The sequence below is a fragment of the Capra hircus genome, chromosome 13 (genome assembly GCF_001704415.2).
Source record: "Capra hircus breed San Clemente chromosome 13, ASM170441v1, whole genome shotgun sequence".
NCBI lineage: Eukaryota > Metazoa > Chordata > Mammalia > Artiodactyla > Bovidae > Capra > Capra hircus.
The window spans coordinates 52384030-52407925 of NC_030820.1; the positions used below are offsets into that span (position 1 = coordinate 52384030).

The 23896-nt window shown below is 42.2% G+C and overlaps 1 long non-coding RNA gene across 1 annotated transcript in view; it reads left to right on the plus strand.

The window, feature by feature from the left end:
* LOC108637399 overlaps positions 1 to 23202 on the plus strand; it is a 40699-nt gene extending 17497 nt beyond the window's left edge. Inside the window, exons 2-3 of the long non-coding RNA XR_001919029.1 lie at positions 9150 to 9340; positions 23112 to 23202. This is a non-coding gene — a long non-coding RNA (uncharacterized LOC108637399). The remainder of the gene's footprint in view (positions 1 to 9149; positions 9341 to 23111) is intronic.

A 23896-nucleotide genomic window follows, 5' to 3' on the forward strand; every position in this document is an offset into this window, starting at 1 on the left:
GCAGTGCCAGCATCCCCTTGAACTGGTTGGAAATGTACATTTTCAGACACCTTTGCAGACCTACTAAATCAGACACTCTCGAAGAGGGGCTAAGCTCCAACAACGGTGATGCTGCTGTGAGCTCAAGTTTGAAACCCCTGACTTACAGAATGAAGTGGCCCCTTTCCAACTTGTGACTCAAACCTACCTTTCCTACTGTGTTTCCTTCTCTGTCCTACAACTTCTAAACACACCTAGTTATTGGCTTCTCAAACCTCCCTCCACTTTCTCACCTCTGTGCTTGTGGCAGGAACCTCTAGTTGTCTCCCAATTTCTTATATAGTAATAGACGCTTGCATTTTAAAATTGCATTTCCCAGCCTCCCTTGCAACTATGCTTTGGCAAATGGGAAGTAAAGTGTGCAACTTCTGAATTGTGCCTTCAGAAGGAAGGAGCATGCCTAGCCTTCGGGTTGTGCACTCAAACTGGCTGACTTGATGGTTCTGAACCACAAAACAGATGAGGGCCAGGCCTCAGGTGTTGGGGGCATCAGGAGGGATAGGCCTGGGTCCCTGATTCTGTGGGGTCACTATTGGGGCCAGAGGACCACGTAAGCCTAGACTGTGATGACAGAAAGAGATAGACTTTCATTTTACTTACAACACTGTTCCCTGAGGTTGGCTTGATCACCGTTGACCATCTTCCCTAATACAGTGCTTTCTGGTGTGCCGTTCCTCCACCTGCCTGGCAACAGTCTTCTTTTTCCTTTCAAGGACACAATCCACCTCTCTCCTGGATCCTATGAGAGGTGATTTCTCCTCACCAGGAACTCGTTTCACTTCAGAGTCCCTGTTCCCAGCCACTGTGGAATCAAATCATTTCCCTACTAGAGCAGGGGCTTCTTGAAGTGGGGGCAAGTGTCATCATCCAAAACTATCCCACCATCTAACTGAGTGTCCGCAAAGCAGATACCAAAAAACATTTTTTAGAGGCAGTTTTAAGCCAGCCTCTGCCTTTTCTACGTTCCCTGATAAACTGTGCTTTGGTGAATACCTTGAATGAAACTGAGAATAATTGGCAGCCTGGTGACTAGAAGCTGTCTTCCTCTCCCCAGAGCAGCTGTGTGGTCACTGAGGATGCTGGGGGGCGGGGGCGGGGATGGTGACCTAGGGAGTCAGGGGCACGAGGGGAAGAAAGAAGTCAAGAGAGAAGTGTTTACTGTGTCTCTGCATGGCCCATTTAGCCATTTCCTCACCATGCTTGGGCTAAGCGGCGTGGAGAGACCTCAAGTTCAAGACTGTGACAAACTGACACTGCGAGACCTTTCTCAAAAGGCCAATCAGTCATTGCAGACCCAGGTTTCATGCTCCGGGAGCCAACTGATTTCTCGGAGAAACGTTTGTTCCTTGGGGGCAAGCTACACCAGAACATGCTGACCTTTACTCTGACTCAGCTGAACGTCTGAAGTAGTACACTGTCAACCAGATTGGTGATATCTGTCCCCTGCCCCCTCCTCTCTCCTTCCCCGCCTGTCTTCCCCACCCCCTCATCCCCCGCCCTGCAGGGTTAACAAATTGTTACCATTCCATTGGTTCATCAAACAGTCATTCAGTGCCAGCCTTGTGCCAGTCGCCATTGGATTCATCAAACAGTCGTTCAGTGTCAGCCTTGTGCCAGTCGCCGTGCAAGGCGCTTGGACACAGAGATGAAGATGTTCTCTGACCCTCACTCCGTGCAGGAACACATGTGTCACACAAGGGCAGGGGTTTCTCAGCTGTGGTCCCTGAGACCCTTTTAGGGGATCTGTATTATTTTCATAAGGACACTGACTCTGTTTGCCCCTTTTACTCTCAATTTTCCATGTGTGTACAGTGGAATTTTTCAGAAGCTGCATGATGTGCGATATCACAGCATATAGAAATGGACATGAGAATCCAGTTGTCTCTGAAGTCAGACTTTTAAGTGGTTTGTCAGCTTGTAAAATATGGTCATTCTTCTCAATATTTTTGAAAATAGACTTGTTTTTTACAAGAATGTTTTGTTATGTATTTATACATTTTAAATTTATGCATATTATTGTTTCAAAGATAAGTCACTAAATAAGTACTGTTAAATATCCCCATTTTAATTTCAAATTTGGTAATATAGCCTAAATAGTGCTTCCCTGGTGGCTCAGACAGTAAAGAATCTGCCTGCAATGTAGGAGACCTAGGTTGGATCCCTGGGTTGGGAAAATCCCCTGGAGGAGGAAATGGCAACCCACTCCAGTATTCTTGCCTGGAGAATCCCCATGGACAGAGAAACCTGGCGGGCTACAGTCCACAGGGTCACACAAAGTCAGACACGATTAAGCACAGCAGAGCAGAGCCTAAATAAACAAAAGTCTCTTATGGCCTTCAGTTCTTTTTTTAAACTTTTCATTTTGAGATCATTGTAGGTTCACATGCAATCACAAGGAATAATATGGCGAGATCTGAGTACCCTTCCTCCAGTTTCCCTGAATGGTAATGTCTTGCATAACTTTAGTACAATATCACAAACGGGAAACTGGCCCCTGCACTGACCTTTTCCAGATTTCACCCATTTTCCTTGTATTTGAGAGCGTGTTCAGTATTGTGCGGCTCTATCATGTGTGTAGGTTTGTGTGATCACCCCCAGAGGCAAGATACAGAACGGTTCCGTGACAGGGTGCCTCAGTGCCCTTTTGCAGACACAGCCACCTCCTTCCCTCCCCTCCCTAACCCCCATTCTCCCACTCTATAATTTTGTCAGTTCAAGAATATTATACAAGTGGAATAATTCATTTACATTATGTAACATTTCGAGGTTGGGCTTCTCGGTATAATTCCTTTGCAACCTATTCATGTTGTTGCAAGTGTTAATAGTGTGTTTCCTGCTACAGCTTAGGACTGTTCCAGGCACAGATGTGCCACTGTTTGTTTAATTGTTCTACATTAGGGTTCTTTCTGATTTCTGGCTAGTATGAATAAAGTTGCTTTGTGAATAAAGTCACTTTATTATGAATAAAGTCACTTTATTATGAATAAAGTCACTTTATTATGAATAAAGTACCTGAATGTTCATAATTCATGTACAGACTTTTGTATGAACATAAGTTCTCTTCTCTGCGATAAATGCCCCAGAGTACAGTTACTGGGTGGTATGGTAAGCACATGCTTACTTTTGTAACAAGTCACCACAACTTTTCCTGAGTGGCTGTACCATTTACATTCCTACCAGGAATTTATGAGTGATCTGATTTCTCTGCATCCTTACCAGCATATAGTGTCATCAGTATTTTTTATTTTAGCCATTCTGATAGTTGTGTAGGGATATTTCATTGTGGTATCAATCTGTATTTCCTGATGGTAATAATGTTGAAAATACTTTCACATGTTTTTCCTTCCCTAAGTTATATCCGGCTCCTTGCCACCCCATAGATTGCAGCACACCAGGCTTTCCTGTCCTTCACTATCTTCCAAAGTTTGCTCAAATTCATGTCCATTGAGTCAGTGATGCTATCCAAGCATCTCTTTCTCTGCCACCCCCTTCTCCTTTTGCCTTCAGTCCTTCTCAGCATTGATGTAGGAGATAGATGGGCCCCTGGGCCAGGCAGCTGATGTTTGTCAAATGGAGCAAAACTGAAGTTTTTGTCTGCAGCCAGACAAGAACAATGCCTGTTTCCTTTCTTCCACTGATACAGAGGCAATAACTAATGGGGAGAATTTGTTGCAGCAAAACAGAAATGAGTGAACAATCTTTGGCACATACAAGTCAAACAGGCCTACGAGAGTTAAACAATCTTGGGTATTCTTTAACTGTTACTACAAACAAATACTTGTAGTTGGACTTGTCCTTCACAAAGCTAATTACTCTCTGACTCCATATAGATTATACTCTGCCCCTGGCATACTTTCCCCCCTACACTCTCTTGTAGCATTCTGCATTTTGGAAAGGTCATGGGCCAATAACTTCAGGGACACAAGAACCAGTTGCTGAGTTGCCTGATGCCAGCTGTGGCCGTTCAGAAATTTTGCAGGAGAGAAAATTAAGCAAGACCTTCAAGAGGATATAAAACCTCTTCCTTTTCCTGAGAAAGGAGGGCACAGTTCTTGAGGTGTTAGCCTGCTATGTTTCCCTTTTGCCTGATAAAAATAATAAAGCTATTCTTTTCTATTTCCTCCAAACTCTGTCTCCATATTTCAATTTGGCTTTGGTGGACAGGGAGCCAAGATTTTGGCAACAGCATCAGGGTCTTTTCCAGTGAGGCTGCTCTTCGCATCAGGTGGCCAAAGTATTGGAGCTTCAGCTTTAGTGTCACTCCTTCCAATGAATATTCAGGATTAATTTCCTTTAGGGCTGACTGATTTGATCTCCTTGCTGTCCAAAAGACTCTCAAGAGTCTTCCCCAGGACCACAATTTGAAAACATCAGTTCTTTAGTGCTCAGCCTTTACATTCAGTTCTTACATCCATATGTGACTACTGGAAAAATCATAGCTTTGACTATAGGGACCTTTGTCAGCAAAGTGATGTCTCTGCTTTTTAATATTCTGCCTAGGTTGGTCATTGCTTTTCTTCCAAGGAGCAAGAGTTGTTTTTCATGCCTGCAATCCCTGTCTGCAGTGATTTTGGAGCCCAATAAAATGTTACTGCTTCCACTTTTTCCCCCTCTGTTTGCCATGAAACGATGGGACTGGATGCCATGATCTTAGATTTTTGAATGTTGAGTTTTAAGCCAGCTTTTTCTCTCCTCTTTCACCTTCATCAAAAGGCTCTAGTTACTCTTCACTTTCTGCCATTAGGGTGGTATCATCTGCATATCTGAGGTTGTTGATATTTCTCCTGGCAATCTTGATTCCAGTTTGTGATTCATCCAGTCCAGCATTTCAAGTGATGTACTCTACATATGAGTTAAATAATTAGGATGACAATATATACCCTTCTCGTGCTTCTTTCTCAATTTTGAACTAGTCTGTTGTTCCGTATCCGGTTCTAACTGTTGCTCCTTGTCCTGCATGTAGGTTTCTCAGGACACGGGTAAGGTGGTCTGGTATTGTCTTGGGTGGCCCTGCACGGCATGGCTCATAGCTTCATTGAGTTATGCAAGCCCCTTTGCCACAAGGCTATGATCCAGGAAGGAGTTTATTTGCCAACTGTATATCCTTTTCATTGCTATATCTGTTCATGTGTTTTGCCCATTTTCTAATTGGTTGGATTATTTGTTTTCACTCTTGAGTTTTGAGAGTTCTTTATGTATTCTAGATACCAGGCCTTTTCAGTTATGTGATCAGCAAATATTTTCTCCTAGTGTTTTTATCCCCTTCACAGTCTCTTTCTCAGAACAAAAGGTTTTCATTTTGAATGATCCAATTTATCTTTTTTTTTTTTTTCTTTATGGATCATGCTTTTGGTGTTAAATCTAAGAACTCTTTACTCAGCCCTAGGTCTTCAAGATTTTCTCTTTTTTTCTCTAAAAGTTTTGTAGTATAACATTTTACATCCAATCTTTCATACATTTTGAGTTAATTTTTGCATAAGTTGTGGGGGTTTGGTAAAGGTTCATTTGCTATGAATGTCAATAATTCATAAGGGATCCTGGGACCAAAGATTTGAGAACTCCTACAATAAGGTTCATAAGACTCTGAAACAGGTAAGTGCAAAGAGCTATGGGCAGGTTAACTTTGAGCAAGGTAGTATTGGAAGACTTCCCCAAAGAGGTGATATTTGAATTTTACCTTGAAGGATGGATAGGGTTATTGCTTTTCTCTGTCTCCCATATCCAGAGATATTCTCAGTGTTGGGGTTAATTTTAAAAGAGGGAGATGTGGAAAATAAAGAGAAGGACCTAAAAATCAGGCAGATCTTCATTGAAATCCTTCTTAAGTAGCTGAGTTACCTTCTCTAAGCCTCAGTTTTCTTATCTGCAAAATGGAGGAATAATTCTTTTCAAGGAAGCTGAACATTAAATAAGTATGTAAATGGGCAAGCATGAGACACATGGTTGCCACTCATGAATTACCTGCTACCCCACTTCCATGATTTCCTTTATGTTTTCTCCATGTGATGGAGTTAGATCCTCCCTTTAATGTTCAACCTATGCTTAATTTCATTCTTTCCTCCCATATTGCTCTAAAGGAGTCATTCTCACAATTTAACTATGTATCAGCAGTCACAAATCCAACACTCAATATTTAGTTGTGGAGAGGCTTTTACAACACAGATTGTAGAATTTCTGATTTAGCAGGTCTACAGTAGAACCAGAGAATTTGCGTTTCAACAAATTTCTAGGTGATGCTGATATAGCTGGTCTGAAGACCACACTTTGAGAACCACAGCTTTAGATATTCCCTGTAATTATCTCAATAAATTGTATAGAAGGAATAAAAATATCCATACTCTACATGTAAGTCGATGTTCAAGGAAATGGCTTGTTTTTGTTTTTCAAAATTCATAGAAAACTGAACAGGGAGACTTCTGTTTTTAGGATGGCTGAGTTTTGTTTTGTTTTTAATTTTGGCAAAAGAACACATAACATTAAATTTAGCATCTTCACCATTCTTCAGTGTGCAGTTCAGTATTGTTAAGCATATTTAAGAGTAGCTGAGTCTTATGTCTATGCTGTTCTCTTTTTATAAAGTATAAAATATAAAAGCCACTCCAGACCACAGGGAGAACGTGCAAGCACCCTCTCTATCTTTGATGAAACCAGGAGACAGCTCCAACCCTGAGACAGCAAATGGAGACAGTAACTTGGCTGGGGAGTGGCAAACGATTTGGCAAAATGGAGGAGAGTCAACCGTCCCACCTAAGGAGGGGTGTGTATCCAGGAACAGCCCATTCACCCCAGAACTCCGGAAAGCTCAGGCACTGGGAGAACCAGGTTGTGGAGGAAGTGAAGGGGAGGCAGAGGATTGACCCCAAGTCTCTGTGGTATTTTGACCCATTGCAGTCAGGCACTCACCCCTCAGAGGATACCCGGGATTGAATACTCTACAGAAACTGTATCTGCGAGGGCCCAGATTTAGTGGCCACGGTATAGGGGAAAGGTGAGGCATGGTAGAGGCTGGACTGGGACTTAGGGATTGACTGGAAATCTGCACCCTGAATGATGACACCCTGAGTTCATTCCCAGACAAGCTCCAGAATATTTACTCCTAAGCTTATTCAGCAACATGCCCTGCCCACCCCCACCCCCTTGCCACAAGGAGGGGATTTGAGCTTCCCTATATGAAGAAAACCAACTGCCTGAGAGAAAAGACTGGCTATTGTGGTGTTTGGGGCTTCTCAGAAAAATCTGACTTGGCACTTAATTACCCTGCAGTGAAGCACATCAGTTGTCAAGCTGTCTCCATGCTCGCCAAGCTTGCAGTCAGCTTTCACCTGCTTCGCTTTGAAGTAAAGATCATTAGTCACTTAAGGTGAGTTTCTAGTCTGAATAAGAGAGACCAAAGAAAATACTGCTGCAGAGGCAATGCTTTGCTGAGACTGCCACCTTGACATTCTCTTGGCCTGTTTGGGCGTCTGTGAATGAAGAATTGACTTACATAAAGAATTCTTAACTGGAGACCCTTGAACAGTGGATGTCAGTTTCTGTGTGTGTGCATATGAGCTCAAATCTAAGGTAGCACTCTCCAGATCCCCAGGGGGTCTGAGATGCACTAAGAAGTGATAAGCCACTTATTGACTGTATTTCTGAGCTCTCTCCCAGCACTTATTCCTTGAGTATATTTTTCCCTCTCACACCTGGGAAACTCTGCACACATGGGTACTTTGATTGGAGTACCTTTTCCTTCACAATGGAGTTAATTCCTCCTCTTTTTTCTAGACTTATCAGAAATATTGGGTTTTCTAGGAAGTCTTCCTTGACCTCAGCCTCCCTTCTGGGTTGGGTGACCTACCCCTCGGGTTTCCTCAGATCTCTGTACACCCTCCTCATCTCCCTTAGAGAGATGTGTCAGCTGCCTCTGGATGCAAAGGCCGCTCTTCTCTCAAGAGCCTGGCTGGAGAGCTGAGTAATAATATCCTAGCAGCACCCGCCTGCCCAGTCCCAGGGCAAAGCACTTGTTAATTGGGTTGAGAGCTGGACAGGATGGATGCTCAGGAGTAAATCAGCTCCGGCCTTTGTGATACACTTCAAAGCTCGACAGAAGGCAGAGTGAGCTGACTGGAAAAAGGAACAGGGAAAGATAGGGCAATTATAAAAACTCTTTTTGCCTCTGTCCTTAGGTTACCTACTAGGCTGGGCTTACTGAGCCTCTTCTGAATACTGTGAACATGAACTTAAACTTGGTGAAGGAAACTCAAGGTCAAGGCAATACCTCCGTCCTCTGATTCAGCCCTTCTAGCATCTGTCAGGAGAAGGGTGAGAAGTGTCTGAGTTGGTCCAGCCTGAACCCACCTGATATGTGGAACAGGCATTTTATTTGGGGGTTGACCTCTATCTGAACCCTTTTGCTGTATTTGGAGAGTTTCTCATGTTATGAGTCTTCATGGAGGGCAGAGACCACTTCATTTCTGTTACAGACTTTTTAATCTCTAACATTTCTATTTCGTTCGTTCTTAGAATTTCCATCTCTTTGCTTACATTGCCCATCTATTCTTGCGGGTTGTCTACTTTTCCTATTAGAATCCTTAGCATACGAATCAAAGTTATTTTGTGTTTCCAGTCTGGTCATTCCAACATCCCTGCTCTTTCTGAGTCTGGTTCTGATGTTTTGCCTGTCTCATCAAACTGTGTTTTTGCCTTTTAGTATGCCTTGTGTTTTTTTTGGTTGAAAGCCAAGCTGCATAAAAGGAACTCTGGTAAACAGGTTTTTAGCGAAGTGGTGATAAGGTGTAGGGTGAGGGGAAGCATTCCACAGTCTTATGAATGGGTCTCAGTCTTCTAGTGAGCCTGTGTCTCTGGGCCGTGAGCTTCATAAGCATGTCTCAGTTTATCCCTCCCTTAGATGGGGCAGAATGGGTAGAGAGGACTGGAGTTGGGTATTTTCCTTCCCTCAGGCCAATTAGGCTCTGATAAAACTCCAATAGGTTAGGCTCTGGTAAAATAGTTTCTCTTGAAGGCAGGTCTTTTTAAGAAGAACAGAATGCTCTAGCATATTTAAAAATACCATATATTTCCTCTTCCTCTCTCAGAGGCATTAACGGATTTCTCTCTTACATTCACAGAAATTCCAGTATTCACTGGAAGAGCTTGGTCAAGCTCCCAGAGGTGAAGTTTACAAAAGTGAGGGGTCTCCTAATCACTAGATTCCACTGGAGTTTGTATCGCTCAGTCTTATCCCCGTGGAGTCTCCAGCTATCTGTCGATTACAGTTCAGGTTTTCCTACCCAAGGTTTCTGCGGAGGTTTCTGCTCCGGTAAGTCTAAACTCTGTATCTGCCTGTCTCTTCAATTCTAGGGGCTGAAAATTTCCCTGTGACCTCATTTCTCTTACAGACCTAAGAAGACATGTTGATTTTTTGGCTTTTTACTTTCTGTTAGGACAGTGACAACTTCTGAGTCTCTTGCGTGCTAGACTGGGAACTGGAAGTCGGTGATTTTTTCTTTTTTTTTACATTATTTTCATTGTGGTAAAAAACACATAGCATAAAACTTATCATTTGAACTGTTCTCAAGTGAACCATTCAGAGGCATTCAGTACATTCACAGGGTTGTGCAACCATCACCACCATTCATCCTCAGAACTTTCTCATCACCCCAAACTGAAACCCTGTTTTCATTAAGCAATAACTCCCTGTTATATAAAGTGCTAGCTTTTATATTACTCTTGATGCTATTGTTGTTATTATGTAGTGTTGTTGTTCAGTTGCTCAGTCGTGTCTGAGCGTGACCTTTGTGACCCCATGGACTGCAGCATGCCAGGCTTCCCTGTCCATCACCATCTCCTGGAGCTTGCTCAAACTCATGTTCTTCGAGTCGGTAATGCCACGCAACCATCTCATCCTCTGTCATTCCCTTCTCCTCCTGCCCTCAATCTTTCCCAGCATCAGGGTCTTTTCCAATGAGTCAGCTCTTTGCATCAGGTGGCCAAAGTATTGGAGCTTCAGCTTCAGCATCAGTGCTTCCATGAATATTTAGGGTTGATTTCCTTTAGGATTGACTGGTTTGATCTGCTTGCAGTCCAAGGGACTCTCAGGAGTCTTCTCTAACACCACAGTTCAAAAGCATCAATTTTTCAGTGCTCAGCCTTTTTTAGGGTCCAATTCTCACATCCATACATGACTACTGGAAAATCCATAGCTTTAACTATATGGACCTTTGTCAGCAATGTCTCTGCTTTTTAATATGCTGTCTAGGTTTGTCATAGCTTTTCTTCCAAGGAGTGAGTGTCTTCTAATTTCATAGCTGCAGTCACCATCTGCAGTGATTTTGGAGCCCAGAGAATAAAGTCTGTCACTTTACAATGTTTCCATTGTTTCCCCACCTATTTTCCATAAAGCAATGGGACCGGATGCCATGATCTTAGTTTTTTGAATGTCGAGCTCTAAGCCAGCTTTTTCACTCTCCTCTTTCACCTTCATCAGATTATGTAGTGAAACAGAAATTGTTCTATTAGGTTGCTAGGCATCGTTCTCAAGAACATTTGGAGTGGGGCATCATAACTTAAAGAAATGGGAGTACCAAACCACCTTACCTGCCTCCTGAGAAATCTGTATGCAGGTCAAGAAGCAACATTTAGAACCGGACATGGAACAACAGACTGGTTCCAAATAGAGAAAGGAGTAAGTCAAGGCTGTATATTGTCACCCTGCTTATTTAACTTATATGCAGAGTACATATGCAAAATGCTGGGCTAGATGAAGCACAAGCTGGACTCAAGTTTGCAGAGAGAAATATCAATAATCTCAGATATGCAGATGACACCACTCTTACGGCAGAAAGCAAAGAGGAACTAAAGAGCCTCTTGATGAAGGTGAAAGAGGAGAGTGAGAAAGCTGGCTTTTGACTCAACATTCAGAAAACTAAGATCATGGCATCCAGTCCCATCACTTTATGGAAAAGCTTGAAAGAAAAGCTATGACAAAGCTAGACAGCATATTAGAAAGCTGAGACATGACATTACCGACAAAGGTCCATCTAGTATGGATGTGAGAGTTGGACCATAAAGAAAGCTGAGCACCAAAGAATAGATCACTTTTGAACTATGGTGTTGAAGAAGACTCTTGAGATTTCCTTGGACTGCAAGCAGATCAAACCAGTCAATCCTAAAGGAAATCAACCCTGAATATTCATTGGAAGGACTGATGCTGAAGCTGAAGCTCCGATTCCTTGGCCACCTGATGTGAAGATCTGACTCACTGGAAAAGACTGATGCTGGGAAAGATTAAGGGCAGGAGGAGAAGGGGATGGCAGAGGATGAGATGGTTGGATGGCATCACCAACTCAATGGACATGAGTTTGAGCAAGCTCCAGGAGATGGTGATGGACAGGGAAGCCTGGCATGCTGCAGTCCATGGGGTCAACAAGAGTGGGACATGACTGAGACACTGAACTGAACTGAACTGATCATAACATATTTTTTGAAGGGAGCTGATGGGATCAACATGTATTAAGAAGGAAGGGTCAGTGATGAAAACCTGGGGACTGTGATGTTGATGCTTCTTCAAGTCAGAGCTGAGGAAGCTGCCCTGAAAGTCTGTCCTAAATGGAAACATTTATCAGTGTAAATGTGGTAGGTTCACATTAACTTCATTCCAGCAGTTTTGTTTTATTGTTTCATCTGCCCAGGAATGGAACCTTGAAACTCCAGAGAGATGAGTGGGAAGATTCCATGTACTAATCTCATTTCCAAATGTAGTTGACAAGTAACTAGGAAGCTCTCTGCTTCCAAATGCTGTGTTAACAGAGCCATCCCTCCTCTTGCCCATCTAGGTGGGCCAGCCTGCCACTGTGATGCACGTTCATTGCTCCAGCAGTGGAGATGTAGTGGAGTTGGTACAACCTGTCTGGAGGACAGTTTGGCAATATGGATCAAAAATATTAATTTGCAGAAACTTCAGCCCAGCCACTTCATTTCAAGGATTTAATTTATCTCAAAGAAGTAACTGGATAAATGGGTAAGGATGTTTGCACAGAGATGTTCAAATGAGGTTGTGTTTATAATTGTAAAAAATTGGAAACATTCTAAATGTCCAGCAATAGAGAACAGTTTATATCCATTATGCCATAAACAATGACATATTTACTCTGGAACTGTTGCCAAAGATGAGGAAAGCCTTGACATACTGGAAACATGTATGTAAGGGGAAACCTCCACAGTATTAAGGCTTATCCTGCAGAACATTTTCCGAGTTAATGTTTGCCCAGTAGAATGACTGTTCATTTGTAGCACACAAACTTAGTGTTTATGTGTCTCTTCATAGCAACTTTTTTTGGCAAATGCTTTTATAGGAAAGCATATCTATTGACATCCTTCTAACTCAATAGAGCATTTTAAACCAAATTAATTGGGAGAAAAATGTCTCATGTTTTATCCCAAATAAAATTGATAGCTCAGAATTACATGTAGAAGTATTGAAAAATTAAACAAGTGACCAGAACCTCTAGTACTGATAGATTCTGGTTGATGAGTGCAAAGGTCACTGGGTGAGACTCCCAGGAAGGCCTTTGAAGAGGAATAGACCCCACTTTCTTGAGCCCTTTGGCCATTCTTCCTGCCTGGAACACTGACATGATGTCAAGAGGTACAGCAAACATCGAATAATTCTGAGGCTACAATGCTGAAGATGAAAGTCTTTGCACTCTGACAGAGGGGAAAGAAGGAAAGAGGAGGCATGCCCAGGGCTCCCTGTTACATGAGAGATACAAGCCTGCAGTTGTTCAGTCCTCTTTTTTTCTTTTTTAAAACTCTTCACCTTTATTTATTTACTTTCTAATATTTATTTATTTGGTTGAGCTGGGTCTTAGCTGTGGCTTGTGGGATCTAGTTCCCTGACCAAGGATTGAACTCCAGCCCCCTGCATTGGGGGCCAAGAGTCTTAGCCACTGCACCACCGAGGAAATCCCTCTTCCTCTTTTTTCTTATCTTCTGTCATATACTTCCAAACACAGTCCCGAAACAGTTGTTTTCAGTTCCCTCTTTCTCTTTCTAACAACAGATGATAAAAATCATGTACCAATAAATATATCTGGCTAAAGAAATAAAAGAAGATATAATTTAAAACGTCAGCAGAGTCATTTTTTGCACGTTGGCTGTCATTAGCAGAGAGAGAGGCCGTGTTACCGTACCCTTAGCAAATGTCTAACAGCAAGTTTGTTGATGATCTGGAAGTAATGCTAAGCATCTTACAACCTAATGTGTATAGTTTTAAAAAAACATGTGTCACTGTTCACCTGAAATCATCACGTTTGGTTAATCAGCTATACCCAATACGAAATAAGTTTCAAAAAAATGTATGTGTGGTGTCTGCGTGTGTGTGTGTGTGTGTGTATACATTTTACTGAGTTTTAGTAAAATTTCAGGCAATTGGTTGAGGATTTTAAGCTAATATGTGTACAATTTTTCCTATTCAATGTAATGGGAATAGGTTTCCTTTCAGCATTTTCATTAAGAATACCTGTTTTTTTAGGACCTGATTGCTGATACTAAGTGAGACATGCCAGGTCTGGAGGGGACCCTGCTGCCCTGAAGCTAGTTCCTATCTGCATAGGCTCTCTTGTCCCCAGTTCCAGTTTCACCTTTTCCCTCCCTCAGGGCCCTGAATCTGCCTACCTGCTGGCCTTTGCAGGTGCTCTCTAGACCTTGACCTCATCTGGCACTTGCTCCTGCAGCTGTGCGGGGCCTTGCCCTTTCTAGGATCTCTCCCTTCTGCCCTCCAGTGGACGTAATCTGGGGAGAGTAGCTACTTTCCAGATTCCCTGCTGGAGCCCGGCAACTGCCTGACCAGTTTTTTCTTTTTAATTAATTAGTTTATTTGGCTGTGCCAGGCCTTAGTTATACGACGCAGGATCTTTAGTTGCACCATGTGATATCCAGTTCCTTGACCAGGGAAGGAACCGAGGCTCCCTGCATTGGGAGTGTGGAGTTTTAGTCACTGGAACCCAGGGAAGTCACTACCTGACCAGTTATTAATCCTCCCTTCTAATGGATGATCCCCAGAATGGGGAGCTGGGAGCAAAGGAGCAAGAAATGCAAAGCTGCAATAACAGTTTTTTTTAAACTAAGTTAAAAAGCAGGTTATAAACAACTTTTATGCTGTACTAGTCAGGAAGCTTTTGGCTGTTCAGTTCAGTTTAGTTCAGCCTCTCGGTCGAGTCTGACTTTGCGACCCCATGAATCACAGCACATGAGGCCTCCCTGTCCATCACCATCTCCTGGAGTTTACCCAAACTCATGTCCATTGAGTCGGTGATGCCATCCAACCATCTCATCCTCTCTCGTCTCCTTCTCCTCCCGCCCTCAATCTTTCCCACCATCAGGGTCTTTTCAAATGAGTCAGTTTTTCCCATCAGGTGGCCAAAATGTTGGAGTTTAAGCTTCAACATCAGTCCTTCCAATGAATATTCAGGACCGATTTCCTGTAGGATGGACTGGTTGGATCTCCTTGCAGTCCAAGGGACTCTCAAGAGTCTTCTCCAACACCACAGTTCAAAAGCATCAGTTCTACAGAACTCAGCTTTCTTTATAGTCCAACTCTCACATCCATACATGACTACTGGAAAAACCATAGCCTTGACTAGATGGACCTTTGTTGGCAAAGTAATGTCTCTGCTTTTTAATATGCTATCTAGGTTGGTCATAACTTTCCTTCCAAGGAGTAAGCATCTTTTCATTTCATGGGTGCAATCACCATCTGCAGTGATTTTGGAGTCCCCCAAAACAAGGTCTCCCACTGTTTCCACTGTTTCCCCATCTATTTGCCATGAAGTGATGGGACCGGATGCCATGATCTTTGTTTTCTGAATGTTGAGCTTTAAGCCAACATTTTCACTCTCCTCTTTCACTTTCATCAAGAGGCTTTTTAGTTCCTCTTCACTTTCTGCTATAAGGGTGGTGTCATCTGCACATCTGAGGTTATTGATATTTCTCCCGGCAATCTTAATTCCAGCTTGTGCTTCCTCCAGCCCAGCATTTCTCATGATGTACTCTGCATAGAAGTTAAATAAGCAGGGTGACAATATACAGCCTTGACGTACTCCTTTTCCTATTTGGAACCAGTCTGTTGTTCCATGTCCAATTCTAACTGTTGCTTCCTGACCTGCATACAGATTTCTCAAGAGGCAGGTCAGGTGGTCTGGTATTCCCATCTCTTTCAGAATTTTCCACAGTTTATTGTGATCCACACAGTCAAAGGCTTTGGCATAATCAATAAAGCAGAAATAGATGTTTTTCTGGTATTCTCTTGCTTTTTCAATGATCCAGTGGCTGTATGGCTATATGGACTTTTGGCTGTATATAATTTAAAATGGTAGAAACATTAATGAAATCTTATTATCTCACTTCATAGCAGAGGCGCGGGTCAGTGCTGACCTGTTGCAGGGTTGGGGCACTGAGTGTAGCAGTACATGCATAGGATCTTTTGAAGGAGGTTCTCTTCATTACCTCCATCATAGGTTGGCCCCAGGTAGATAGCAGGGAGGGAACACAGCTCCACTGATCAACAGGAAATTGGATTAAAGGTTTACTGAGCATGGCTCCACCCATCAGAACAAGACCCAGTTACCCCCTCAGTCAGTCTCACCCATCAGGAAGCTTCCATAAGCCTCTTATCCTTCTCCATCAGAGGGCAGACAGACTGAAAACCACCATCACAGAAAACTAACCAATCTGATCACATGGCCCACAGCCTTGTCTAACTCAATGAAACTATGAGCCATGCCATGTAGGGCCCCCCAAGGTGGACAGGTCATGGTGGAGAGTTCTAACAAAATGTGGTCCACAGGATAAGGGAATGGCAAGCCACTTCAGTATTCTTGCCTTGAGAACCCCATGAATAGTATGAAAAGGCAAAAGGATAAGACACTGAAAGATGAACTGCCCAGGTCAGTAGGTGCCCAATATGCTACTGAAGATCAGTGGAGAAATAACTCCAGAAAGAATGAAGAGGCAGAGCCAAAGCAAAAACAACACCCAGCCATGGATGTGACTGGTGATGGAAGTAAATTCTGATGCTGTAAAGAACAATATTGCATAGGAACCTGTTAGGTCCATGAATCAGGGCAAATTGGAAGTGGTCAAACAGGAGATGGCAAGAGTGAACGTCGACATTTTAGGAATCAGCGAACTAAAATGGAGTGGAATGGGTGAATTTAACTCAGATGACCATTATTTCTACTACTGTGGACAAGAATCCCTCAGAAGAAATGGAGTAACCATAACAAAAGAGTCTGAGATGCAGTACTTGGATGCAGTCTCAAAAACGACAATGATCTCTGTTCATTTCCAAGGCAAACTGTTCAATATCATGGTAATCCCAGTATATGTCCTGACCAGTAATGCTGAAGAAGCTGAAGTTGAACAGTTCTATGAAGACCTGCAAGACCTTCTAGAACTAACACCCAAAAAATGTCCTTTTCATTATAGGGGACTGGAATGCAAAAGTAGGAAGTCAAGAAACACCTGGAGTAACAGGCAAATTTGGCCTTGGAATGCAGAATGAAGCAGGGCAAAGACTAATAAGAGTTTTGCCAAGAGAACACATTGGTCATAGTAAACACCCTCTTCCAACAACATAAGAGGAGACTCTACATATGGACATCACCAGAAGGTCAACACTGAAATCAGATTGATTATATTCTTTGCAGCCAAAGATGGAGAAGCTCTATACAGTGAGCAAAAATAAGACCAGGAGCTGACTGTGGCTCAGAACATGAACTTATTGTCAAATTCAGACTTAAATTGAAGAAAGTAGGGAAGGCCACTAGACCATTCAGGTTTGACCTAAATCAAATACCTTACGATTATACCATGGAAGTGAGAAATAGATTTATGGGATTAGATCTAATAGAGTGCCTGGAGAAGGCAATGGCACCCCACTCCAGGACTCTTGCCTGGAAAATCCCATGGATGGAGGAGCCTGGAAGGATGCAGTCCATGGGGTCCCTGAGGGTCAGACACGACTGAGCGACTTCACTTTCACTTTCACTTTTCACTTTCATGTATTGGAGAAGGAAATGGCAACCCACTCCAGTGTTCTTGCCTGGAGAATCCCAGGGGCAGGGGAGCCTGGTGGGCTGCCGTCTATGGGGTTGCACAGAATTGGACACGACTGAGGTGACTTAGCAGCAGCAGCAGCAGCAGCAGCAGATAGAGTGCCTGATGAACTATGGAATGAGGTTCATGACATTGTACAGGAGACAGGGATCAAGACCATCCTCAAGAAAAAGAAATGCAAAAGATAAAAATGGCTGTCGGAGGAGGCCTTACAAATAGCTGTGAAGAGAAGAGAAGTGAAAAGCAAAGGAGAAAAAGAAAGATATACCCATTTGAATAAAGAGTTCCAAAGAATAGCAAGGAGAGGTAAGCAAGCCTTCCTCAGTGACCAGTGCAAAGAAATAGAGGAAAACAATAGAATGTGAAAGACCAGAGATCTCTTCAAGAAAATTAGAGATACCAAGGGAACATTTCCTGCAAAGCTGGGCTCAATAAAGGATAGAATTTTATGGACCTAAAAAGTGGAGAGTGAAAAAGTTGGCTTAAAGCTCAACATTCAGAAAATGAAGATCATGGCATCCGGTCCCATCACTTCATGGGAAATAGATGGGGAAACAGTGGAAACAGTGTCAGATTTTATTTTGGGGGGCTCCAAAATCACTGCAGATGGTGATTGCAGCCATGATATTAAAAGACGCTTACTCCTTGGAAGAAAAGTTATGACCAACCTAGATAGCATATTCAAAATCAGAGACATTACTTTGCCGACTAAGGTCCGTCTAGTCAAGGCTATGGTTTTTCCTGTGGTCATGTATGGATGTGAGAGTTGGACTGTGAAGAAGGCTGAGCGCCGAAGAATTGATGCTTTTGAACTGTGGTGTTGGAGAAGACTCTTGAGAGTCCCTTGGACTGCAAGGAGATACAACCAGTCCATTCTGAAGGAGATCAGCCCTGGGATTTCTTTGGAAGGAATGATGCTAAAGCTGAAACTCCAGTACTTTGCAAAGAGTTGACTCATTGGAAAAGACTCTGATGCTGGGAAGGATTGGGGGCAGAAGGAGAAGGGAACGACAGAGGATGAGATGGCTGGATAGCATCACTGACTTGATGGACATGAGTCTGAGTGAACTCCGGGAGTTGGTGATGGACAGGGAGGCCTAGCATGCTGCGATTCATGGGGTCGCAAAGAGTGAGACATGACTGAGCGACTGAACTGAACTGACTGAACAGAAGCAGAGGATATTAAGATAGCTGGCAAGAATAGACAAAAGAACTGTACAAAAAAGATCTTTATGACCCAGATAATCATGATGGTGTGATCACTCACCTAGAGCCAGACATCCTGGAATGTGAAGTCAAGTGGGCCTTAGGAAGCATCACTACAAACAAAGCTAATGGCAGTGATGGAATTCCAGTTGAGCTATTTCAAATCTTAGACGATGATGCTGTGAAAGTGCTGCACTTGATATGCCAGAAAATTTGGAAAATGCAGCAGTGGCCTCAGGACTGGAAAAGGTCAGTTTTCATTCTAATCCCAAAGAAAGGCAATGCCAAAGAATGCTCAAACTACTGCACAATTGCACTCATCTCACACACTAGCAAAGTAATGCTCAAAATTCTCCAAACCAGGCTTCAACAGTACATGAACCATGAACTTCCAGATGTTCAAGCTGGTTTTAGAAAAGGCAAAGGAACCAGAGATCAAATTGCAAATATCTGTTGGATCATCAAAAAAGAAAGAGAGTTCTAGGAAAAACATCTATTTCTGCTTTATTGACTATGCCAAAGCCTTTGACTGTGTTGATCACGACAAACTGGAAAATTCTGAAAGAGATGGGAATACCAGACCACCTGACCTGCCTCTTGAGAAATCTGTATGCAGGTCAGGAAGCAACAGTTAGAATTGGACATGGAACAACAGACTGGTTCCAAATAGGGAAAGGAGTACGTCAAGGCTGTATATTGTCACCCTGCTTATTTAACTTATATGCAGAGTACATTATGAGAAACGCTGGGCTGGAAGAAGCACAAGCTGGAATCAAGATTGCCGGGAGAAATATTAATAACCTCAGATATGCAGATGACACCACCCTTATGGCAGAAAGTGAAGAGGAACTAAAAAGCCTCTTGATGAAAGTGAAAGAGGAGAGTGAAAAAGTTGGCTTAAAGCTCAACATTCAGAAAAGGAAGATCATGGCATCTGGTCCCATCACTTCACAGCAAATAGATGGGGCAACAGTGGAAACAGTGGGAGACCTTGTTTTGGGGGACTCCAAAATCACTGCAGATGGTGATTGCACCCATGAAATGAAAAGATGCTTACTCCTTGGAAGGAAAGTTATGGCCAACCTAGATAGCATAGACATTACTTTGCCAACAAAGGTCCGTCTAGTCAAGACTATGGTTTTTCCAGTAATCATGTATGGATGTGAGAGTTGGACTATAAAGAAAGCTGAGTTCCGTAGAACTGATGCTTTTGAATTGTGGTGTTGGAGAAGACTGTTGAGAGTTCCTTGGACTGCAAGGAGATCCAACCAGTCCATCCTACAGGAAATCGGTCCTGAATATTCATTGGAAGGACTGATGTTGAAGCTAAACTCCAATACTATGGCCACCTGATATGAAAAACTGACTCATTTGAAAAGACCCTGATGCTGGGAAAGATTGAAGGTAGGAGGGGAAGGAGACGAGAGAGGATGAGATGGTTGGATGGCATCACCAACTCAATGGACATGAGTTTGAGTAAGCTCTGGGAGTTGGTGATGGACAGGGACTCCTGGCATGCTGCAGTCCATGGGGTCTCAGGGAGTCTGACATGACTGAGTGTCTGAACTGAACTGAACTGAACTGATTATCTCACTTAAGATGTTGAGAAGTAGAGTATTTCCGCAGTTGGCTGAGCTGGCACCACAAAATGACATCATAAAGAACTAAAATCCTTTCCATATTCCTGCTCTGCTGTCTCCGGGTCATTGCCTCATCCTCTTAGTTTCATTCCCCTCATGATCTCAGGATGACTGTCATTGTACAAGGACTGTCATTCTGCTGTTAGTGTGTAGAGGCAACGAAAACCTTAAGCATGTCCTTCTCTGAGATTGAGGAAAACTTCCCCAGAGCCTCCATCAGCTTTCCCGTCATTGCTCATGGCAAGAACTGGGTCGTGTTCCCACTCAAGCCAATCAGTGGCAAGGGGAATGAGTCCAGCAGTTCTCAATGCCTGGGGCATATCAGCAGTACCCTGAGCTCCTAGCAGCCCAGTTTTGAGTAGTATCTCTGAGGACTGGACCTGGGGCTTTGTATATATTAGTATTTTTAATTCCCTAGGTATTTTTGATGGGCAGCAGGGGTCAGAACTATCCTTTTACACTAAACATAATTCACCTTCTGGAGCTAGGGAAGGGGCTATTTTCCGTAAAGCACGTGGCCATTAGACACCTGGAGAATAGTAAGGTTGTTAGCAAGGAAAATGATGGAAAGTGTTTGTTGTGTAGGTAATTGATAGTGTTTTACATTTAGGGTGTGCTCCTATTTCATGTATAATATGACATATATGCCACGGAAAAATTGTGGAAGACCATGGATCAAACTTTTAATAGTTACTATCATGGTGTGATGAAGGAGAGAATTAATTATAGCTGATTTCCATTTAGTTGAATTTTTATCATGAACATTAATCACACTCAGAAAAACAATGAAGATATGTGCATTTGGGGAAAAAAATTTTTTTTAAGGAAAAAAAAAAAAAGCCATTGTAAGGAATGAAATGCTGATTTTTCCTCTGTAGGGTAACCACTATGGAGCAAGCCCTGTTTCTTGTTCAGCAACTTGTTGCTAGGAGCTTAGAATTTATTACTGACCCAGTAAGGATGCTTCTCTTTCCCACCTGACCAGGAGAAAAATAAACTCTCATCTGGACAGTCTAATTGCCCTTGCCAGTGATTGGGTTAAGCCAGGACCAGTGATGCAGTTGTAGCCAGTAAAATGTTAGGAGGCATCAGCTGGGGGTATGGTGTATGTTTCTAGGAAATATTTCTTTACTTTTCAAAAAGACTCAGGAGAAAAGGATCTCTTCTTCCCCCAAACATATTCTTGACTATATATGATGCCTGGATATTGCAGCCATCATCTTATGATTATGTGGGGACAAAGTCTGCATGCTAGGGGTGACAGGGTGAAAATCCTTGGTAACGTTTTTAAACCTTAAATATAATTTCATACAATAAATTACAAAAATCTTAAGTGTACAGCTTGGTGAAATTTTATGTTTGTACACATCCATGTAACCACTACAAGATTAAGATTCAGAACATTTCTAGCACTCCAGAGAGCTCTCTCCTGCCCCTTCCCAGACAATAGTAAATAGCCAACACCTACTGTACTGATTGCTATCTTCATACATTATTTAACTGTTCTTGAACTTCACATGAATGGATTCATACAGTACATATTATTCTGTACAGGGCTTCTTTGCTCAATGTTTTCCTTGAGCTTCATTCATGTTTTTAAAATGTATGTCAATAGCTTATCAAACCACTGTGTGATATTCCATTGGTACCACAATTTATCCAGTTCCTGTGGATGGGCATTTATTTCCAGGTTTTGGCTGTTATTTTTGTCTTAAAGGTGCTATGAACATCTATGAGAAGGCAATGGCACCCCACTCCAGTACTCTTGCCTGGAGAATCCCAGAGATGGGGGAGCCTGGTAGGCTGCCGTCTATGGGGTTGCACAGAATCGGACACGACTGAAGCGATTTAGCAGCAGCAGCAGCATGAACATCTATGCTCCTGTCTTTGAGTGAATATATGTCCTTGTTTCTCTTGTGCATATACCTAGCAGTGAAATTGCTAGGACTTGGGGTAAACAGCTATTTATTTAGCTTTAGTTAGATACAGCCAAATAGTTTTCCAGAGTCGTTTAACCAATTTACGTTTCCACCAGTTGCGTGAGATTTTCAATTGTTCTACTATCTCAGCAACACTTGGTATAGTCAGTCTTTGATTTTGTCCGTTCTGGTGGATGAGTAGTAGTATCTGATTGTAGTTTTAGTTTGCATTTCTCTGAAGATCTTTTCAAGTGCCTTTTGGTCATTTCCTCTCCTAAGAGGCGCCTGTTTAAGTCTTTTCCTCTTCTTAAAATTGGGTTGTTTTGTCTTCTGCTATCAATTTGTAGGAGTTTGTTTACATTCTGCATATAAGTCTTTGGTCATATATATGAAATGCAAGTATCTTCTCTCAGTCTGTAGATTGCTTCTTCAGTTGCTTAGTAATGTGTTCTGATGAGTATAAGTTCTTATATTTAATGAAGTTCAAATGATCAATGTTTTTAGTATGGTGTTTTTTGTACTTTGTTTTGGAGGTATTTGCTTATTCTTAGGATAATCAAGATAGTTTCCTCTTTTCCTCTGCAAGCCTGATACGTTTTAACATTTATATTTAGGTTGGTGATCCATACCACATTAATTTTTAGGTACAGTGTTGGGTAAAGATTAATTTTTCTAATACATATTATATTCTGTGTGGGTACCCAGTTTCTCTAGCACCACTAATTGCAGTGGCACCCTTGCTGTAAATCAAATGAACATGCATGTTTTGCTCTATTCCTGGACTCCCAATTCTGTTCCATTGGTCTATTTATCTATCCTTGTATCAATACCACTCTGGTTTAATTATAGCTTGATATTAAGCATTCATATCTGGTGATGTATGTTCTTCTTCAAGATTGTATAGGTTGCTCTAGGTCCTTTGTATTCCCCAAAAGTTTTAGAATTGACTTGATAATTTCTAACATAAACTTAGGAAATTTGATTGGAACTGTAATAAATCTGTAAGTCAATGTAAGGAGGATTGATCTAACAATATTGTCTTCCAATCCATTTATTTAGATCTTCTTGATGGCTTTGTTGAACATCTGATTTTATTTACTCAACCATGGAGTTACCTTACCTTTTTCTTGTTATTATAAACAAGATTATATAAATGTAATGTATATATATTTTCATTACTGCTTAAGGCATTTTTTCTGGTTACTTGCAGCTGAAACCATCCCAAGTGATATAACATTCTTGCTCCGTGGTGTGATGGATTGATTAAGTAGAAGGCTTGAATCAGCACTACTGCCTGTGTGGCCATGGTAAGTCACCTAACCTCTCTGGGCCTATTTCCTTATCCATGGAAATCTCATAGGGTTGGAAAGCTCTTCTTTTTTTCACACACTAGTGAACTCTGACTCATATTTTTTGTCTCAACTTAAGTATCATTTTCTTTGGGATGTCTCTTTTGATTCTTCCAGTAAAACTTCCTAGATATTTTTTTCTATGCATGCCTTTCAAAGCAATCAGTACACTGTAATATCATTGTTTATATACTTGTCTCCATCAGTACCTTATTAATCAGGGAACAGAGGGTGCGCTTAAAGGGCTTAATTGAAGAGAGCTTAATGAAGGGACAATTCTAGAGGAATAGACAGGATTAAGGAAATCCGCACAGGATGATGAGGAACCACAGGGACTAGCCACAGAGGCAAGTCATTACCATTCTTGGGTCTGAAGGATTGAGATAAAGGAAGTATTATTGGAACACAGTGAGACCTGTAGCTATGGGGGAGGGGCTGTCTGACAGATGCTATGAGCTATAGGGGAACATAGCCATTGGGAGAACCATGGGCAGTTAGAGAGGGGAGAATAAATACCCCATTCCCTCTGTCATCCTCCGATTTCCTTCAGCTCTCATTTGGTCAACCCAACCAGAGGGAGAAGGCAAAAGAGTCCAAGTGATAGTTGTAGAGATCAGCCTCCTGGGGCACAAAATAAAGCAGCAAG